At 39.4% G+C, this 15,327-nt stretch overlaps 1 protein-coding gene across 2 annotated transcripts in view; it reads right to left on the bottom strand.

Annotated features, from left to right (window-relative positions):
• The window catches only part of LOC122725926 (protein S100-A9-like), a 47,719-nt gene that overhangs the window by 9,401 nt on the left and 22,991 nt on the right, over positions 1-15,327 (bottom strand). The window contains exon 2 of one of the 2 annotated variants that reach the window (XM_043963289.1): positions 6,384-6,503. The exons of the other annotated variant lie outside the window; for it this stretch is intronic. The gene's annotated coding sequence lies outside the window, so the exon portion shown is untranslated. The remainder of the gene's footprint in view (positions 1-6,383; positions 6,504-15,327) is intronic. 2 annotated transcript variants of the gene reach the window in all.

Raw genomic sequence — 15,327 nt, 5'->3', positions numbered from 1 at the left:
CAGGAGGACCTGAGCCCAAATCCAGCCTCAGGCACAAGATACTCATCAACCCAAACCGCAGTTCCTCCCTCCCCCCCAAAAAAAGAGAAAGAAAAAAATAAATGCTTTACAGGTATCATCCCTTCATAATCAATTCCCACCTGTGCCCTCTGTCTAAATTTATTCCTATCTTCTGCTCTAATACTCAGAAGGCTCTTATGATTTCGACATATCATCTTCCCATGTAGGGATGTAAACAGTTTAGCCTTTTAACATCTCTTATGAATTCTTTTTCCTGTTTATCTTTTTATGCTTCCCTAGGGTCTTTCATTTGAAAGTCAAATTTTCTATTCAGTTCAGGTCTTTTCATCATGAATACCTGAAAGTCCTCTTTTTCATTGAAGTCCCATTTTTCCCCTGAAAGTTTATACTCAGTTTTGCTAGGTAGGTGATTTTTGGTTGTAATCCCAGTTCCTTTGCCCTCTGGAATATCATATTCCATGCCCTCTGATCTTTTAACATAGAAGTTGCTAGATCCTGTGCTATCCTTACCATGGCTCCAGGGTATTTTAATTCCTTCTTTCTGGTTACTTGCAATATTTTCTCCTTGACTTGGGGGCTCTGGGATTTGGCTATAATATTCCTGGAAGTTTTCCTTTTGAAATCTCTTTCAGGAGGTGATCTGTGGATTCTTTCAATTCCTATTTTACCTTCTGCTTCTAGAATATCAGGGCAATTTTCTCTGACAATTTCTTGGAAGATGATATCTAAGTTCCTTCCCTGATCATGGTTTTCAGGTAGACCAATAATTTTCTTTCTTTCTTTCTTTTTTTTAGTGAGGCCACTGGGGTTAAGTGACTTGCCTAAGGTCACACAGCTAGTAAGTGTTAAGTGTCTGAGGCCGGATTTGAACTCAGGTCCTCCTGACTCCAGGGCCAGTGCTCTATTCACTGCGTCACCTAGCTGCCCCAATAATTTTCAAATTATCTCTCCTGGATCTATTTTCCAGGTCAGCAGTTTTTCCAAGAAGATATTTCACATTGCCCTCTATTTTTTTTTTATTCATTTGGATTTGCTTTATTGTGTCTTGGTTTCTCATAAAGTCACTAGCTTCCATTTGTTCAATCCTAATTCTTAGGCAATTATTTTTGTCAGAGAGCTTTTGTATCTCCTTTTCCATTTGGCTTTTCAAACTGTTAGCTTTTTTCTCATGCCTTTGCTGCATCACCCTCATTTATTTTTCCATTTTTTCCTCTACCTCTCTCTTTTTATCTTCAAAGTCCTTTTTGAGCACCTCTATGTTCTGAGACCAATTCATATTTTTCTTGGAAGCTTTAGATGTAGCAGCCCAGACATTGCTATTCTCTTCTGAGGGCGCACCTCGATCTTCCTAGTCACTAAAGAAGCTTTCTGTGGTTAGAAACTTTCTCTGCCTGATCATCCTGCCTGTCTTTAACTTGACTTTTAACTCCTTAGTGTGGGGTCCTGCTTCCAGGATATACTGTCCCAAGCTTCAGGGGGTCCCAGGTGTTATGATTTAATGAGGGGCAGTTTCTTCACTTGTCTGGCCCTTTCTCTGGTCCATAGATAACCCCAGGTCAACTTGCCAATCAACCAGGAAGCAAAACTTTGTGTGCTGTGGTTGCTAGCTCTGAAGAGCCTGTGCCCCTCTCCCACCTGGGCCACCACCACTCAAGGTTTCTTCCTGGTTCCCCACTGGGGTAGGACATCCAAATCCCCCCTTATCTCCTGCATACACCCCCATAGACTCCCTCCCAGACAGTTTAGCCTGCTCACCAGACCGTGAGCTTAGTTCCAGAAGACACTGGCACTGCAGCTGATTTGGAGGCTCCAGGGTAGGTTTCTCTGGCACAGTCTACCTGGGGCTGGATCTGTGTCAGCATGATTGTGGGGCTGAACTTCACTTCCAGCCCAGCTCCCCCTTCTGCTGAACTTCCAAGCTGTCTTTGGCTGGAAAATAATCTTGGCCCTTTTTTTGTGGATTCTGCTGCTCCAGGAGTTGTTTTCTAGCTGTGTTTAGATGGGGTTTTTTTGAGTAATTGTGTCAGGAAGTCTGAGCATTTACTGCCTTTCCTCTGCCATCTTGGCTCCTCCCTGCATCTGTTCTTATAAATCCTTCCATACTTCTCTGAATTCTTTGTATCCATCATTTCTTATGATACAATAATATTCCACTACAATCACGTATCACATTTTGTTTAGTCATTCCCCATTTGACCTTTAAAGATGTTCATTGAGTTACATGTGTACAATATATTGTTTTTTGTTTTGTTTTGTTCTGTTTTAGTGAGGCAATTGGGGTTAAGTGACTTGCCCAGGGTCACACAGCTAGTAAGTGTTAAGTGTCTGAGGCCGGATTTGAACTCAGGTACTCCTGACTCCAGGGCCGGTGCTCTATCCACTGAGCCACCTAGCTGCCCCACAATATGTTGTTGAAATTGATGTTATAGAAAATTTGTGATTTCCCAAAACCCTTGACGTCAATGTTATATCAAGAGAAATGCTCCCTACAATGGATGGTTTTTTTTTTTCATGTTTCAAAATTTATTATCTGAATTAGCATTGCTGGCAATCTTTCCATAATTATAACTACAAATAACGTATGCTTGTAACACATTCGTTTTCCTTCTGAAAAATTTTTAAAGCCCACCACCAGTGAGAGGAATGATCACCACCTTCCTGGTTTACCCCACCTGCTCTTGGCAAGGGCATTCCTGTGTTCATTTGAATACATTTGGAACAAGTGGGCTATTAACACAATCTGGACAATTTTAGTTATATTTTCTTCCTTTAAAAGAAAAAAATGGCATTCCAAGAAACCCATTGGGGGCAGCTGGGTGGCACAGTGGATAAACTACCAGCCCTGGATTCAGGAGGACCTGAGTTCAATGGATGGATTTTTAAATGAAAATTATATTATGTGGGAGAATGATTTTGAATTTTACACTGATAGAGCTCCATCAGTGTCAGGATAAAATGTAGTTCCATAAGCTCTAGTCTAAAATATGACCTTTTCTGCAACTAGAGCACATTGCATGCTTCACATAGTAGTAGTAGTCATAGATGTAGTAGTAGTTGTCATCATTGTCATAGTAGTAGAAGGAGCAGCAGCTGTTACAGCTGCAGCAGTAGTAGTGGTAGTAGTGGTGGTGGGTGGTGGTGGTAGTGGTATTGATGATAATTATTAAACACCTACATCATAAGATTATCGTAAGGAACAAATAAAATCAAATAATATAACACCTGTAAAGTGCTTTGGAAACTTTAATGTGAGGTAGGTAGGTAGTACAATAGATAGAGCACTGGACTTTAAAGCAGGAAGATCTGAGTTTGAATCCTACATTAAACATTTACTAGTTTTATGATTCTGGGCAAGTCACTTAATTTCTCTCCATCTCAGTGTCCTTATCTGTAAAATGGGAATGAGGTAGCACCTACCTTACACAGATTTGTGAGGATCAAATGAAATAATGTATGCAAAATGTTTTGCAAACCTTAAAGTATTGTTGTTAAAATATTTCAATATTTATTGTTGTTTTTCAGTCATTTCAGTTGTTTCTAACTCTTCATGACCCCATTTGTGTTTTCTTGGCAAAGATACTGAAGTGGTTTGTCATTTCTCCTCCAGCTCACTTTACAGATGAGAAAACAGAGGCAAACAGGGTTAACTGACTAGACACTAACTAGTTGTGTGGCCTTGAACAAGTCACTGTAACTGTCATAAAGACAAAATATCAATCTCAACTGGTTTCTGAAAAAAAGAATCATGAGTAATGATACCATCAATATGTTATATTTAGCAAAGTTTTGCATTGAGAAATAAACCTGCCCGTCACATTAGTTAACATATTATAGTTTTCATTTTTATAAGTTACAAATATGGAAATGATCATGGATTTTATCAATAAAAAACTGTATATCTTATGGCATGGGGGTTGGGACTATTAAAGTTTAAACTGGCCTACTAGCTAAAGGATGGACACACCTTGAGAAGTAAGGGAGATAAGCCCATTAGTCATGGCTGCTGCCTGATTGTTGCCAAGGGGCAGAGATAACTACAGAAGTCAGGACCACCACCCCATTCAAGCCTTCCCCACTCCCAAAGGGAACTTTGATGGTCACCCCATCAGTCCCCACACCATCCATCCTCTATAAAGGCTTTGGCCTCCCTCCTGGTTGAGGAGAAAGGTATCTCAGAGAATCATGTCTCTGAACCATCTCCCCTTGAGGGAAGTCTTAGACTTCACTCTTGGTCACTTTCTCCAAGTGCCCAAATGAAAGACTATTTTATTCTAATTGAATTGTGTGCAAGAGGATATAATTCTTTAAAGAGGAATACCTAAGGACCCCCACCACCTATTTCCCCCATGGCATGTTATATTATATTATATTTTTAAGATTTAGTTGTTATAAAAATTATAACAAACCTTTATTTTTGTTTGAATAAAACATGAATTAAGAAAATTATTTAAATAGATTGCTTTATGAAAAGGGAGACATGATAATTTTTTTAATCTTAAAAAAGGGGGTTCCTGTGTGATCCTGGGCAAATTACTTAACCCTCATTGCCCTGCCAAAAAAAAGGGAGGGGTTCATTGCCACTATGTAAAATTTTGAGTTTGTTTTTTTTTTACCAATATAAAGAAAAACTTCTTAACATTTGGAGAAATCCACAAATGAAATGGGCTGCTTTTTGAGCTTACAGATTGGACACAGCTTGATCTCCTCAAGCAGAGGACCAACTTTGGAGGATGGAAATTCCATCTTTTCAAGGAAAGTCATGCTTTGGACTTGGATTGGACCCGATGATGGCTATTGATGATTGCAAGAACTTTAAATGAAAGCATTCCAAGCAATCAGATGTAAATCACATCCAGAAGCCGCTCCACCTTAGACAAGAGGCTCAGTCACTCAACACAAGTGCCCACCAAGCACTGACTCTGAAGGCATTACAGAATGAGAATAAGGAAAGCCTTCCAGCCCAGAGCAAAAACAATAGTATGACCTCATTTTTGATTTGTGACTGTGAGGTCCAGTTAAGTATTTCTGAACTCTCGGTCATGTGTACAGATACTTCAAGATGGGTTAGAATAATTAGGTTGAGCAAGCTGCCAAGACAGAGCATAAAAGCCGTTAGCCTAGATTCCATCATCATGGCCCAGTCAGTCTTCCAGCCCTTCCCAGCTTCTACACCCCAGGCAGTGAGGCAAACCACAAAATCTCTCTCTTGCAGGATAAGCAACTTTGGCCAAGGGGAAAGCACCTGTAGAGTCATAGGCAAATTCTTCCTCAGCACCCACCCATAATGGACAGAGACACCCTGTGACTTCTCAAACCTTTTGCACCCCCAACTACTTTAAGGAATCTTGAGGGGTTTTTTAAACTGGAAGGGAACTAAGACATACAGACTATAGATGCAGATCATGTAGTCCAAACCCCCATTTTATGGATGTGGAAACTGAAGGACAGAGAGTACAAGAGATTTGTCCAAGGTTTAATAACTAATTAATTGGGGCAGCTAGGTGGCTTAGTGGATAGAGCACCGACCCTGGAGTCAGGAATACCTGAGTTCAAATCCGGCCTCAGACACTTAACACACACTTACTAGCTGTGTGACCCTGGGCAAGTCACTTAACCCCAATTGCCTCACTAAAAAAAAAATTTTTTTTAATTTAAAAAACTAATTAATTGCAGAAATAGGATTCAAACCCAGGTATACTAGAGTCTGGAATCCAACACTGTTATTTACCACCTCTGTGACCTTGAGCAATTTATTTTATTTCTTTGGGACTCAGTTTCCTCAACTGGAAAATGAAAGGGCTAGAGTAGATGACCTCTAATATCCTTCCAGCAGCTACGTGGCACAATGAATGGAGTATTGAGCCTAGAATCAGAGGACCTGAGTTCAAAACCAGCTTCAGGCACTTACTAGCTATGTGACCCTGAGTAAGTCATTTAACCCCTTTTAGCCTCTGTTTCCTAATGTCCTAAATAAAGGTAATAATAGTATCTACTTCCCTGGATTGTTGTGAGTATCAAAGGAAATCATATTTGTAAAGTACTTTACAAATCTTGAAACACTGTACAAATTCTGGCTATTCTTATTATAGATTCTTTCCACTATACCAGGATACTTCTTAGCCAGGATTAAGTGGCAAAAACCCAAAGCAAAGTTTTCCAGGGCGGGGCACGGGAGAGACACTGTTGGGGAAGAAAGCAATGCAGAGTGGGGAAAGAGGCCTTGAGGGGGGAAGCCAATGACTAACTCTACATCTCAGTTTTGTTATATCCCAACAGTAGAATCTAAAGTACATCCACAAGCTGGATCTTAGGTAAGAAGCTCAGTAACCCTTTGCAAGCACTCTTTCCATTATGCCTATTACCTTTGTGATAAAATGATTATCCAGGGATCCATTGATGAGGTACTGATATCAATCATCAAACCAATGATACAGAGACAATATGGCTGCAGCTTTATTATTTTCAGAGAGCAAGCCTTCACTCTGTACCAAAAAAAAAAAATCAGTGAGCTCAAGAACAACAGTTTTAAGCTACATCATACAGGTTTTGGTACACCATATAGGCAGGGTGGGTACAATGGAATTTCAAAAAACAAATAAGAAAAGATACCGATTTCTACTTCAAAGAACAGATGGGAGAAGGGAAAAAAACTATATCAGGGAATATAAGAAACTAGCTAATAAACACCAGAGCTATAACTGATATCTCAAGTTACAATAAATATACAGACCTCGATAACAACAGAGATACATCAGGTTAGAACTTTATGGGGGGGGGGAGAACTTTATAGAGACAGAGGTAAGGACAGAAATAAGGGTGGCTAGGTGATGCAGTGAATAGAGTGCTGGGCCTCATCTTTCTGAGTTTAAATCCAACCTCAGACACCAGCTGTGTGACCCTGAGCAAGTCACTTTACCCCCATTTACCTCAATTTCCTTATCTGTAAAGAAAACTGGGGAAGGAAATGGAAAACTACTCCAGTATCTCTGCCAAGAAAATTCCAAATAGGGTCACAAAGGGTTGGACACAACAGAAAAACTGAATGACAACAAAGACTGAGATGTATCAATAATTAACCAGATAACACCAAGGTTATCTGGTTAGGCTTATGGGTTTCTCTGCTTGATCTAACAGACTCTAACTAGTTACTGGATGACATCTTAAGTAAATAATGGGAATAAAATTGAGCTATAAATATTCTTATCACATCTTCCAAGAGAAGTAATTTTCCCAAGGTTCCACAATTAGTAAGTGGCAGATCTGGGATCAGACCCCAGGACTCATGTTCATTCCCATTTGGGGATGGTTGTAACCCAGGATTCTTTCCACTGTAGCAAGATACTTCCTAGCCAGGATCAAGTAGTGAAAACTCAAAGCAAAGCCTTCCAAGGTGGATGACAGGAGAGATACCACTGGGACGAAAGCAATGCAGAGTAAGGAAGGAGGCCTTGAGAGGGAAGCCAATTACTAACTCTACATCTCAGTTTTACTTCTGCGTGTAGTAGGGGCTTAAAATAAATCTTCCCCAAACATTGTTAAAGCTACTCCATCAAAGCACTTTGTCCCAGAATGAAGCCACACCTGATGCACCTTCAACAGGGTCTAAATTTAAAGGGTGTTGACTGATGGGAAGACAGACTACCAGGATATAGCCACACACAAGTGGCTGAATAGAAAAGGCAGACCTGAACTTGAGAATCTTGCTTCTGAAGTGTGCCCATCATACTTCCCCCTTCATCACAGCCTCATCTCCCTAGGCCTACTCCTCAACCCTTCACACAACCCACATCTACCTTCTTGTGCATTGGACAGACCACCCCTTCAGAGTAGTAAACCCTCTCCTTTTCTCTATACTGAGCTCATTCTCCTCCCCTCCCCACCAACTTTGCTCCTCACTTGCTTCCTACAGGAATCCTCCCCAGAAAATGCCCCACCACCTATATCCTATATCCAATCTCTGCTTTCTTCCATCACCCACTGATATCTAGAGCTCAGTTGGGCTGCATCATCTGCCTTCATTTCTTGTTCTTTCTGTGTGTCTTTACATTCTACTCTACAGAAAGTCTTTCCTAATCCCTTTTAATTATTGGCTTTTCTTGGTTAATTATTTCCTAATTAGTCCTGTATGTAGTTTGCATATATATTTGTTTTTTATCTCCTCCATTAAATTGTGAAATCCTTGAGGGTAAGGACTGTCTTTTGCCCATTTTTGTATCCCCAGAATTTAGCACGGTGCCTGGCACATAGTAAGTGCTTAATAAATGTTTATTGCTTGAACACACTTTGACAAACATTTATCAAACCCTTGCCATGCGCAACATATTCTATGTCCCTCTCCCCCACCCCAATCAGACTGGCAACTCCCTGTCCTCTGTTTCCCTCCAAAGTCAAGGGTAGGGCTCAAATCACATGGGGGCACCCTTTGTGGAAAGCCAGGAGGGACCCTTCCCCCCAGCCTGTACACTTACTCTACCAAAATCAGCTCCATTTGCCCACAACTTGACTTTCCAGCTGTTCACAGCTGGGCCCTTCCCCTCCCTCCTAGGCTTCTGATTGATCTGAATGAAACTCAGAAAAGGAAAACAGATACTAGGGAAGACTTTGAGGTTAACTGATCCACCAAAGCAAATACTGAGCCAAAAAAAAAAAAAAAAAAAGAGCTTGCCTTGAGGGTGGGGTCATGCATATTCTCAAAATCCATAGCCTACACCTTTAAGGCTGATGGAACTTTCCAGGTCACCCCTACCCTGACCTCCCTAGTAATGGACATAGGTCACTTCCTACCCTTGAGAGAAAAGAACAGGGCTCTAGGACAGAATCTGCATAGAACCAAGTGAAGCAGAAAAAAAGAGAAAAGATCCTGAAAACTAGACCCACATAAAGGTCCAAAGAGGATCACTTCGATCCAAAGAACCCACTCTAGGGACCAAACTCACTCAGCCAATCAATTGATATTTATTAAGCACCTACTATGTGCCTGCACTATGCTAAATGCTGGGGATACAAAAAAAGGCAAAAGATGATCAATCCCTGCCCTTCAGGTGCTTTTACAATTTATCACTCAGTTCTATTTACTTGTGTGTTGTGTTCATTTAGCTCCATCTATGGTAGTGATTTGACACTTATTAAAGGGACCTGTGTACACAAGGTTTACATCCTTCTCTAATTCCCTAATTCGTTCAACCCATCCTTATATACCATGATCTTAAGGCCCTTTGCCATCCTAAATGCCCTCTTCTGTCCCCTCTCTAACTGTACTCTGCCTGGTTAGATCACCCCTGGAGTCCTATAGGAAGGATCCCATCCTTCCTACAAGATAATACACAGAAGTGAACCCAGGACTCCAGGACAGAGTACAGCAGGACTGTCACCTCCCTATTCCAGGGCACTTTGCTTCTCTTAATGGAGTTGAAGACTCCATTGGCTTCCTTGTTTGACATCACACTGGTGGTTCCTCTTGAGCTTGCAGTTCAGCAACACCCCCCAGATCTTTTTCAGGTGAATTACTTTCACCATCACCATAAATGTGTTATATTTAATTTTTATTTGATTTGAACCTCCCAACAATTAACACTCCCACAAAATGCTACACCTCAGAAGGTAAATTAATTACCAATCACTTTGTTCAGTCATTTCAGTCATGTCTAACTCTTCATTACCCTATTTGGAGTTTTCTTGGAAAAGATATTGAAGTGGTTTGCCATTTCCTTCTCCAGCTCATTTTATGGATGAGGAACTGAAGCAAACAGAGTTAAGTGACTTGCCCAGGGTCACACAGGTAGTAAGTGTCTGAGGCCAGATTTGAAGTCTGGGAGATGAGTCTTCCTAACTCCACACCCAGTGCTCTATCCACTGCAGCACCTAGCTGCCCACTACCAATTGCTAGAGGACTTCATTTGTTGAGGATGTTTATAGACTTCATTCCCCAGCAGATTTTATTTGTTATTCAGTCATTTCAGGAATGGTTGTCATTTCCTTTTCCAGCTCATTTTACATATGAGGAATAGAGACAGAGTTAAGTGTTCTATCCACTGAGTCGCCTAGCTGCCCCTCCATCATACCTAGCCTGCATTAGATAACTTCTGAGATAACTTCCAAATCTTAGGTCTTATGATACCAATGAGAAATCCAAGACCCAGAGTGAATGTGTGATTTGCCCAAAGGTATACAGTAAGTTGGGGTAGCTAGGTGGTGCAGTGAATAGAGTGCCAGGCCTTAAGTCAGGAAGCCTCATCCCTCTGAGTTCAAATCTGGCCTCAGACACTTACTAGTGTGACCCTGGGTAAGTCTAAGTCATTTAACCCTGTTTTCCTCAGTTTCTTCATCCATAAAATGAGCTGGAAGAGAAACTAGAAGGCCACTCTAGTATCTTTGCCAAGAAAACCCAAATGGGCTCATGAAGAGTCAGACACAACTGAAAAATGACTGACCAGCAACAAAATTGACCTAGAAAACCACATATTAACATTATCTACATTATATTGTTTTTTATTCAATTCAATTCAATTGTTCAATATTTCCCAATTTTCTTGTGAGCTGCATTCTCAGCATTTCATACCCCTACACTATGGGACCTTCCAGTTCATGGTTCCCATGATCCATCTCTTCTCCCTCTTGAATCAACTGACAATCCATGGACATTTTACTTCATTTTACTATTGTTGTAAGGGGGCAGGAGATTTAGAGTAAGCATTGGTTTGTAATTCATTTCCAGGATGAATAAGTTCAGCTTACCCAAGTTTCCAAACAGGGCATAGTAGAATAAATGAAATGGATGAATAAGTGAATGAATGAATGAAAAAAATAACTAAGTGTTTACTAAGTGACAAGCTAAATAATGGTAATATAAGCAGTCCCTGTCCTCAAGAAGCTCACGTTGTCAATAAGGGAGGCAACACATATAAGGAAATGATGGAGAGGAAGGAGTAATTTGGTTTGGAAAGTTACAGGTATGGTGAATGGAGCCAAAGGGGAGTAGACACACCCTTTCCAGTAAGGATGTCAGTATTAATTTGGTCATTGTAACAAACCTAAAAACAAACAAAGGCACATCATAGAAGGAAGAGATTAAGTTAAGAGAGATAATTTTTACATTCTGGGCTTGGAATCAAATTTAAAGAATAGGGGATGGGGAATGGAGGGGGTCAAGGAGATTGCCACTGATAGGTATTTTTACCATAGATATATAGATAGATAGATATTGCCTATTTGTGTCTAATGATAACCATCTCTAGGGTGGGGAAGGAAGGGATATAAGAAAAAAGGGAAAGAAAGAAATTTGCATGCTAACTTTATTTTACATTTAAAGGAATAGCAAGTTGTACACAATAGATTTGCAGTTTTATGTGCAATTCTGATATAAACCTAGGTGCAGGGCAAGAGGTTTGTCCTACATCCAGGACAAAGTAGCAGGGGCTGGGGCCTCAGCTGGAGACCAAATGCACCCAAACACAGACAAGTCACAAACCAAGAAATAAGCCTTAGTGTACATCCTATCCAAAATTACTTCCCTCTTTGGATGTCATGAGACCTGAAATCCTACCGTTTGGATAGAGAGGGACCTGAACAGTCAGGAATACAGTAGAATCTTGAGGTCATAGAATCATAGGCAAAACTGTGATGGTAAATTTTTGACAACCAGCCCAACAGAAAAAAAGTAAGTATCCATGACATACTTTTAAGTTTAATCTGCATCACTATTTTTTCCACTTTAAATAATATTTAATTTAATAGTATTTTATTCTTTATTCCAATTACATGTAAAATAGTTTTCAACATTCATTTTTGTAAGATTCTGAGTTCCAAATTTTTCTCCCACCTTCTCTTCCCTCCTCCCTCCGCAAGACAGCAAGCAATCTGATATAGGTTATATATAAACAATCATGTTCAACGTATTTCCACATTAGTCATTTTGTAAAAGAAGAATGAGAACGAAGGGGGAAACTACAAAAAACAAAAAACAACACAAAAAGTTAAAATAGTTTTCATTCAGACTCCATTGTTCTTTTCCTGAATGTGGAAAACATTTTCCATCATGAGTCTTTTGGAATTGTCTAGGATTCATTGTATTGCTGAGAAGAGATAAGTCTATAATAATTGATCATTGCATAATTTTGCTTTTATTGTGTACAATGTTCTCTTGGTTCTGCTCACTCCACTTTGCATCAGTCCATGTAAGTCTTTCCAAGTGTTTCTGAAATCTGCCTGCTTGTCATTTCTTATAGCACCATAGTATTCCATTACATTCATATACCACAATTTATCTAGCCATTCCCCAATTGATGGGCATTGCCTCAACTTCCAATTCTTTGCCACCACAAAAAGAGCTGCTATAAATATTTTTGTACATGTGGGTCCTTTTCCCTATTTTATGATCTCTTTGGGATACAGACCTAGTAGTGGTATTGCTGGATCAAAGGGTATGCATAGTTTTAGAGTCCTTTGGGCATAGTTCCAAATTGCTCTCCAGAAAGGTTGGATCAGTTCATAATTCCAACAACAATGCATTTTTCCCACATCTTCTCCAGTTTTCCCACAACTTCTCCAACATTTATCATTTTCCTTTTTTTGTCATATTAGCCAATCTGATAGGTGTGTGATGGCACCTCAGAGTAGTTTTAATTAGCATTTCTCTAACCAATAATGATTTAGAGCATTTTTATATGACTATGGATAGTTTTGATTTCTTCATCTGAAAATTGCCTATTCATATCCTTTGACCATTTCTCAATTGGGGAATGTCTTCTATTCTTATAAATTTGACTCAGTTCTCTATAGATTTGAGAAATGAAGCCTTTATCAGAAACACTGGTTGTAAAAATTGTTTCCAAGCCTTTTGCTTTCCTTCTAATCTTGGTTGCATTGGTTTTATTTGTGTAAAAACCTTTTAACTTACTGTAATCAAAATTACCATTTTGCATTTCATAATGTTTTCTATCTCTTCTTTGGTCATAAATTCTTCCCTTCTCCATAGATCTAATAAGTAAATTATTCCTTGCTCTCCTAATTGCTTATGTTATCACCCTTTAGGTTTAAATCATGTACCCATTTTGATCTTATCTTGGTATACGGTGTGAGATGTTGGTCTACGCCTAGTTTTTTCCACACTATTTTCCAGTTTTCCCTGCAGTTTTTGTCAAATAGTGAGCGCTCATCCCAGAAGTTGGAGTCTTTGGGTGATACTTTATTTTTTACCCAGTTACATGTAAAAAATAAGTTTTAACATTTTTTTTAATTTTGAGTTCCAAGTTTTTTTCCCTAAGACAGTAAACAATTTGATATAGGTTATATATGTTCAATTATACAAAACATATTTCTATGTTAATCACATTGTGAAAAAAGACACAGACCCAAAGGGAAAAAACACAAAAAAGAATCTAGAAAATGAAAATTAGTATGCTTCAATATGCATTCAGACTCTCTTAGTTTTTTCTCTGGAAGTCAATAGCACTTTTTACCATGAATCCTTTGAATTGTCTTCAATCATTGTATTGTTGAGAATTGCTAAGTCATTCACAATTGATCATCGTGCAATGTTGCTGTTACTATGTACAATGTTGTACAGGTTCTGTTCACTTCACTTTGCATCAGTTCATGTAAGTCTCTCCATGTTTTTCTGAAATCCTGCTCATCATTTGTTATAGAACAGTAATATTCCATTACAGCAATATGCCACATCTTGTCCAGTCATTCCCCAATTAATGGACATCCTCTCAATTTCCAATTCTTTGCTTCAACAAAAAGAGCTACTATAAATATTTTTGTACAAACAGGTCCTATGAATCAGAAATCTGTTCCCCACAAAAACATAAGCAGAGTGAATCACAGTTATAAAGACAAGCACCCATTTTTATTTCTCTTCAGCCACCGGTTACATGCATTTCACAGAAACCTCTCTAAAAATTCCAATAAGATTTGGGGAAGCAGAGTATTTAAGCAATTGAAAGGGGGTGTCGTTCAGTCCCTGGATCAGCCAGGACTGGATTAATTAATTCCCTGCTTCCTAGGTTGCAACAGGATGCTCTTCCATTTGCCTAATGCAAATCAGTCTGATAGCTCACTCCTTAAAAGTAAACAATGTGACAAGGGAATATGAAACAGGAGATGTCTTTTACAGATAAGCATGTCTCTTGGAAGGTCCCTGGGACTCCACATTGCTCAGGAATACTGGGGACAGAAAGTCTAGCAGATAATGGTGTCCCTGAAAGGACCATAGATTAGCAAATGTTTAGTCTGCTTCAAGACTATGTCTTATTATCCTTAGGACTTTTACGACTTCCACATCCTGATAAGTTCATTCTCTGTCATTGCAAAGGACTTCTAATATGTTAGGCCAGATTTTCATATAGTTAAGGGAATTCTAATAAATTTAATTATTAGTCCCTTCCTATTTTTTTTTTTATTTGAGGGGATACAGATCTAATACTGGTATTTCTGGATCAAAGAGTATGCACAGTTTTATAGTCCTTTGGGCATAGTACCATTATATAAATTGTATAATTTATACATTGTATGTTCTTTGTAACTCTGCTTACTTCATTCTATGTTAATTTCTATCAGTCTTCCCAGTCCTATCAGTCTTTCTCTGAAGCCATCCTTTCCATGATTTCTTACAGCACAATGTATTATGCTATATTCATATAACAATGTGTTTGGCCATTTCCCCAATTGGTGGGCCTCCTGATAACCCCTTCTCTTGCTGCCTCTTTCCTCAAACACTGCTGTCAGGAGAAGGGCTGGTGCCCTAGCCTGCTGGTCAGGGTGTGGTTATTAAGGCTAGCCCAGTCATGGAACAATAGGATAATGAAGCTCATATTTCTATGTTGCTCTGCAGTTTCCAAAGGCAACAGCACTTAGACGTCATTGAATTTCAGAGAGTTTAAGGGACTTGATTTAGGTCAGGGAATGAATTCAGAGTATTAATGGACTTCAGAGCTGAGTAAAACTGTGAAGTAGGGGAGGGCATGCCTTCTCTCACTTGTCTGCTGGCACTCACTTGCCTGTCAGTGGATGTCCCTATTCTTATGTCTGGAGTTCTTAGGAGACACTAGAGTTTAAATCCTTCCCCAGATAGGGCTTGATTTATTGTTGTGTGTATTATCTGAACTTAAAAGAGTAATTGGCCAGGATGATGGAGAAAAGGCAGGGACTTGCCTAAGTACTTCCAAATTCCCACCAAACAACTTTCAACCATGCCTGGCATGGTAGAACCTACAAAAGGATGGGGTGAAACAATTTTCCAGCCCAATATAACTTAAAAGGATTGCAGGAAAGGTCTGTCTTACTTAGGTAAAAGGGGAGTGCAAC

This window comes from Dromiciops gliroides, chromosome 4, assembly GCF_019393635.1.
Source record: "Dromiciops gliroides isolate mDroGli1 chromosome 4, mDroGli1.pri, whole genome shotgun sequence".
NCBI classification, from domain to species: Eukaryota; Metazoa; Chordata; class Mammalia; order Microbiotheria; family Microbiotheriidae; genus Dromiciops; species Dromiciops gliroides.
The sequence above is the reverse complement of the archived record's forward strand: the minus strand, read 5'-3'. Positions and strand labels throughout refer to the sequence as shown.